The sequence below is a fragment of the Dromiciops gliroides genome, chromosome 3, assembly GCF_019393635.1.
Source record: "Dromiciops gliroides isolate mDroGli1 chromosome 3, mDroGli1.pri, whole genome shotgun sequence".
In the NCBI taxonomy this organism is placed as follows: Eukaryota; Metazoa; Chordata; class Mammalia; order Microbiotheria; family Microbiotheriidae; genus Dromiciops; species Dromiciops gliroides.
The window spans coordinates 209,891,814-209,898,894 of NC_057863.1; the positions used below are offsets into that span (position 1 = coordinate 209,891,814).

Genomic DNA, 7,081 nt, shown 5'->3' on the forward strand with positions numbered 1-7,081 from the left:
TAAAATATCTAATGAGTGGTCGCCAATAAATTATAAGCTTTAGCAAGAGTTAGGCTTTTAGGCATTTATTAAGGAGAATAAGAATTTGGTAAAGAGAGAGAAAGGCCTAGATTCCTATCTATTAAAGGGAGAGCACATTTCTAGCTCTGCTCTCTACGAGTCCAAAGGAAAGAGCGCGTGACCCGAGCGCCAGTCTCTTCCTTCCTCCTCCCACTAGCCCGCATCGCTTCCTGATGCCCAAGAAAAGGCTCTTGGTCTTGCCCTCAAAGACCTTTGTTTCATGGGAGAAACTCTTCTACAGTAAGTCTCCAGCAGGTGGAGTCATTCCAATTGTTACATCCCTCAGACCATGACTCATCTAGAATGGGTGTTGCTGTTCCTGGGCCTCATGGCCATGAGTGAAGGACTTCAGGAAGAATAATGATCTGCTCAATGTCTACATGGATGCTAAGCACCACATGTTCAAGCCTAGCTGAGAAGATAACCTTCATTCCAGTGTAGCCCATGGAAGAGCCTGCTGCATGGCAAACAACAGTGTTGGTACCCATGAAGACACCTCCTACCTGTACCAGTTCAATTATAACCACTGCAGGGTGATGACCCCAACCTTCAAGCACCACTTTATCTAGGATACATGTGTCTATGAGTGATTTCCTCAACCTTAAACCCTGGACCCAGGTGGTGTCCTTAAGCTGGAGGAAGGAATGGATCCTGAATGTTCTGCTGTGCAAGGAGGATTGTAACCAGTGGTGGGAGGACTGACAAACCTCATATACCTGCAAAGAGAACTGACACAAAGTTTGGAATTGGACTTCAGGGATTAATGAGTGCTCAGTTAAGGTTGCCTGCCACCCTTTCACATTTTACTTTCCAAAACCGGCCTCCCCATGTAAAAACCTTTGCAGTCATTCTTACATGGAAATCTCTTTTGGCCAGGGCAATGGCAAATGTATCCAGATGTGGTTTTACCCAGCCCAGGGAAATCCCAATGAAGCTGTGGCTAAATACAATGCTGTTGGCTCTGTCCCAGACATCTTCATTTGGAAGGCCAGTTTCCCATTCTTGATTTTAGCACTGCTGTTGCTTCTCTGGAGTTAACCCTCATCAGGCAAGAAATCTAACCGATCTACATGTAAAATCATAGCCAAAATTTACTCCCAGTCTGAGACCCCTGGACCCCAGTTTCCTGCCTGCCATATTCTGGCTTTCCTGAAAACCTGGCTTCCTCCAGATCTGTCTTCTTTTTCCTTAAACCTGATTTGGAAACCTCCACCTCCCCCCCCACTTTGGATTTCACAAACCCCACCCCACTATTGAGTGGGGAAGGGAGAGATTGTCTTTCTCCCCAATTTTAAGTGACTACAACTCCATTTTCCTTTTTCTCTACATAGCAGTATCCACCCTTCCCCCTTCTTTTCTTCAGGGGAAAGGAAATATGATTTCTACCCTCTCTAAAGTGAAATCATCCTTATTCTTTTTAAGTAGGGATTATCTTATTGATTATATTTGTATCCCTAGTAAATAGCAAATATATGTTTATTAAGTTTAATAAATGTTGATCGATTAAAAGAAAAAGAAAAACCTTGAAAGACTTACATGAGCTGCTGAAAAGTGAGATGTACTGTATACAAAGTAATAGCAATATTGTAAGAAGCTGAGCTGTGAATGACTTGACTATTATCAACAATGCAATGATCCAAGGCAACTTGGAAAGAAAAAAAAAATCTGATCCATCACCAGAGAAAGAACTGATGATGTCTAAATACTTTTTAGTTTCTTTTTCTTAAGGTTTTTTTTACAACCTGACTCATATGCATATGTTTTGTATGACTACACTTTGTTAAGGGCTAAAATCCCAGCTAAACTGTCTAAAATCTAATGAGTGGTCGCCAATAAATTACAAGCCTTAGCAAGAGTTAGACTTTTAAGAATTTATTAAGGAGAATAAGAATTTGATAAAGAGAGAAGAAAAGGCCTAGATTCCTATCTATTAAAGGGAGAATGCATTTCTAGCTCCGCTCTCCACCAGAGTCCCCAGGAAAGAGCGTGAGACCGAGCGCCAGTCTCTTCCTTCCTCCTCCCACTGCCCAGTGTCACTTCCTGATGCCAAAGAAAAGACTCCTGGTCTTGCCCTCAAAGACCTTCGCTTCATGGGCGGAACTCTTCTACAGTAAGTCTCCAGCAGGTGGCGCCATTCCAATCTTTACAACTTGTATAATTTATATTGAATTGCATGCATTATTAAGGGGGGTGTGGTGAGGGAGGGAGGAAGAGAATTTGGAATGCAAAAATTTTAAATGGATTTTAAATTGTTTTTACATGTAATTGGGGGAAAATAAAATTTGAAATAAATGGAAAAAATAATACCTCACAACATATGCCAAGATAAGTTCCAAAGAGGTATATCATATACATATAAAAGGTCATATCATAAATGATTCAGAGGAACAAGGAAGAAATTACCTATCAAATCTCTGGACAAGGCATAATTTTCTGACCAATCAATAGAGATGACAAAAGAGAAATCAGGCAATTTTGATTTTATAAAATGAAAAAGTTTAAAAAAATATATTCAAAGCAGTAAATGAAAGTTAACTGTGAAAAAAGTGTTTTCAACAAAGTTATCTAATAAACTCATTCTAAACTATTATCATATATATATATATATATATACACATATATATTGTACATATATATATATCCATATGAAAAAGTCCTCCAAATTACTAATGATTAGAGAAATGCATATTAAATTAGCATGAAATTTCACCCCCTATTGACTGTTTGAGATTCACAAAGATTGAAAAAAAGATGAATAACAAATATTGTAGAGATGGCAGCTAAATAGGCTTACTGATGTACTGTCCATAGAGCTATGAATTGTTATGAACATTCTGGAAATCAATTGGAAACTATACCATCAAGTTTGCTAAGCTAAACATGATCTTTCATCTTGTGACAATCCTACTAAAGAGGAACAAAATACTTTGGATTACATAACCTTTGTGATTTCTTCAAACTTTTAAGAGTTTTTGATGTTTTTTTTTATTTTTAGAGGGAGTATAGTATAGTAGAAAGAACACTTAACTGGACTGTGAATCTAGAGACTTGTGTTTAAAGTCCAGCTGACATTTAATAGGCATGGGACCTGGGAAAGTCATATGACCTCCCTCATCTTCGGATTCCTCACCTATAAAATGGAAATAAACTTGTTGTAGCTACCTCAAAAAAAAAAAGAGAAAAAGAAGAAAAATAGTCCTACTTCATCAAAATGAAAATTCTCATACTTTCAGAGATGTGGTGGGGAAAGGGAAGCACCCAAAAAGTAGGGGGTAGCCAGCTATACTGATGTACAAGGGTGATTATGTACTCCTGAAATGAACATAAACACAAATACTGGCTCAATAATCATATAATACACACATATATATCAAGAATATACATATATATGAGTACACATATATGTATATTCATTCATATATATGTGTATAAATACATATATACATATACACATATAGATAGATAGATAGATAGATAGATAGATAGATAGATAGATAGATAGATCTCCAGATCATAGTTTTTCCAGATGTAGCAAATTGACCTCATTCCTTGAGAGTGGGAAGCTGCTTTTATCATAGTCTCCCCAATGTGTGAACAATTTCCATTAAATTATTATTATTTATTCTTTATTACCCGGGAGAATATTTTCTTTAGAGGGGAAAAAAAGAATATTATGATGTTTGCTTCCTCTCCATCTTCTATTACAATTGTCATTTCATTTAACTCAGAGCACTTTCTCCCTCTTTAATATTTCCAATGTAGTCTACATAGATAAAATAAACACACACACACACAGACACACACACACACACACACACACACACAGAGGGGGGAGAGAGAGAGAGAGAGAGAGAGAGAGAATCTTGCAATCTTCTTTTCTCTTTCTCCACATGACATAAGGTAATCAAGATGGCAGAAGTAGGGAACTGAAAAGAAATTAATGATTGAATCAACAAAACTTAGACCTGTATTTTTTTTAAAATAAAGAAATAAAAGCCTGAGCAAATTTGATTTTTTAAAAAAATACAAGGGGCAAATAACATTAATAGTATTAAAAAATGAAAAAAAGAGGATTCTCAAGATGATGATACTTCCCAGAGAAAACATAGACAGGGAGAGAGACAAAGAGAGAGAAAATTGTATTGACACATATTAACAAAAGAGAAATAAAGAATTAGATCAATTAGCATGTAGATCTAAAAGGTAGGAAAAAAACAAATAAACCTGAAATAAACATAACGGAGGAAATCTTGAGAATTAAATTGTACACAGATTAATTAGAAAAAAAAAAGACCTTACAATGTAGAACTGATAAGGTACATTCTGATTGTTATTAAAGACTAATGTCTTTTAAACAGCATGACTAAAAGAGTAAAAAAGATGAAAATAAAGTTAACAAAATGTAAAAAGTGAAATAACCAAAGCAAAGAAATAATAATTATCAGAGCCTATTAAAACAATACACATTAATATGACTTCAAAATGGAAATTCAAAATGAATAGAAAATTAGTTCTAAAATATAAAATTCACAAATTAACACAATATAAAATAAAGATCAGGAAACTTTTCACTTTCAGAAAAGAGAATTAAACTAATTGTAAGGATGGGGGATTTAGTTCAGGGGAATTTATATGAGGCTTTTATAAAAAAAGAATTATTCTAAAATTCTAAGAATTATTCTAAAATAGGTAAAAACATTACACCCAATTCAACTCTTTCTTATTATAAAAACATCCTAATCTCAAAATCAGTGAAGGGAAAAACAAGAACAATAAAAATGCCAATATGGGTAAATATCCTATATAACTGTTGATTCAAAATTATCAAGTTGATAAAAATTACCATAGCATTTTATTGAAAACAAAAGTTTGCACTTTGATCAAATTGGATTTATACTATCCATTCAAAATAATTTAATACTGGAAATCTAGCTAAGAAAATTAAACATATTAAATATATACAGACATACAGAGACACAAAAGCAACAACAACATCCCAAACCATTATGGTTATAGCAGTACATGCCCAAAAGGTCTTTACCAAATTTCAATAATCATTGATGCTAACAACTAAAAAAAATTGACACATCTATCCTAAACTGCAAACTAATATTATACGTCCATGGGCAATATTATAAACTTTCTCAAAATATAGGCATAAAATAAGGATTCCTCATTTCCAACTATTGAAATCATTTTAGAAATGTAAGTCACAGCCATTACACTATAGAAAACTCAAGTAAAATATACTTTCCCTTTAACTTTTATAATACTCTTCATCTTTCTTATGAGACATTCCATTCTGTGTAGTCATAGAGTTTCCCTGTATTTACTTAATCAACTCTTCAAATGTAACTGGAGACACAGATTCTATGCCTTATTCATCTTTGTATCTGTCCGTAAGCCCTAAACTTCAGCAAATATCAGCTCACTTGCAATAGTTGTTGCTCAAATAACACATGTTAAATTATTAAATGAATGTTTATTTTGAAATAACATATGGACATTTAAAAATAGAATCTGTGAGGAAAAGTATGGTCATGAAAAAAGGCTATAATTTAGTAATTGATTGGAATGTGAAAAAATATTTTAGAAAAGAAACTAAGTATTTCATTGGCTAGATGAGTCATGGTAAAACAAAAATCAAGGTAGAAATAAGAAGAACTTTAGATAGAAAAGAATTTCTTGAGTCTAATTTAAAAAGAAAAGAATTCCTGGATTTCCTTTTTTTGTAAGATCATTAGTCAGCATAGCATTATTTTTTAACTCTAAGGACTATTCAATAAATGACTACATATAGTTTCTCCTATTTGGAGACTGCTCATAAAATGAGTTCCAAAACAAATATATTCAACTTTTAATTACTCAATAATGAAGTGAAATTGTAAATAACTAGTAAAAATAAGGCAGATGTGTTTGGTTTTAATATTTTATGATATTAATTTTGTTTTCATTTTTAAATGCAAATAACTTTGGTGGCATGTATGTATGTAGCTTTTTATAAAATATATTTTCCAGTGTTCATTTATATTCATTTTTATCAACTCTCAAAAATAATTGTATAAAAATGATTAAGCTTTTTCAAATATTTCCCCACTTGAATTCTGCCTTTAATGATATGAACAAAATGGATTTGATGAATGCTGAGCATACCACAATTGTGTAACATGAATTTACTCAAAATTATAAGATAATTGGAAACATACAAATACAGAACACATTTTCATCAAATTAATTTGAGAAGTATTTACATTCTTTTATATAGCATTAAGTAGCCAGTAAATATCAAATCTTGAATAAAGTTTTTCAAATTACATTGATATAAAAATTACACAATGCTCAGAGACAAGGAAAGGCTAAAGAAGAATTCAAGTATTGTGGAAAGAAAGCCAAATTGAAATTCAGATGACCTAAACTATACCACATAATCAGAATATTAAAACATTGGATGGGACCTTTTAAAAAATGCAATTTAACCCATGTCTAAAATAGTTTTACCTCTATAATTTCAAGAAGACTTCCATTTAAGGCAAATATGCCATAACCAAAAGCTACACTTTTAGACACCTTTATTTGAAGGAAAATATTTTTCTGCACAATTCAATAATAATGGAGGAGGAGGAGGAGGAGAAAGAGAAGGAGAAGAAGAAGAAGAAGAAGAAGAAGAAGAAGAAGAAGAAGAAGAAGAAGAAGAAGAAGAAGAAGAAGAAGAAGAAGAAGAAGAAATTTATATAGCAGTTACTATGTGCTAGGTTTCTTTACACTCTCATTCCTTATATTTTACTCTTCTTGGATTGTATTGGGAGGGCTGGTATGTGTTGGAGGTAAGGACAAAAAAGGAACCAGGCTTTCCTGATCATTCCCCAATATTTATCAATTAATTCTCTCTAAATGAATAGTCTTGTGATAAATATCACACCTAGTTCACTACAATGGTGAAAAGAAAACTAACATCTATTACTCATGTGTGTTCAGGTGACATTTATTGAATAATATGAGTTATTGCAGAAATGAGTTACAG

General features: G+C 33.1%; 1 pseudogene; it reads left to right on the top strand.

Annotated features, from left to right (window-relative positions):
• Positions 1–346: 346 nt before the first annotated feature.
• Positions 347–1,098, top strand: LOC122750792 (annotated as a pseudogene).
• Positions 1,099–7,081: the final 5,983 nt, after the last annotated feature.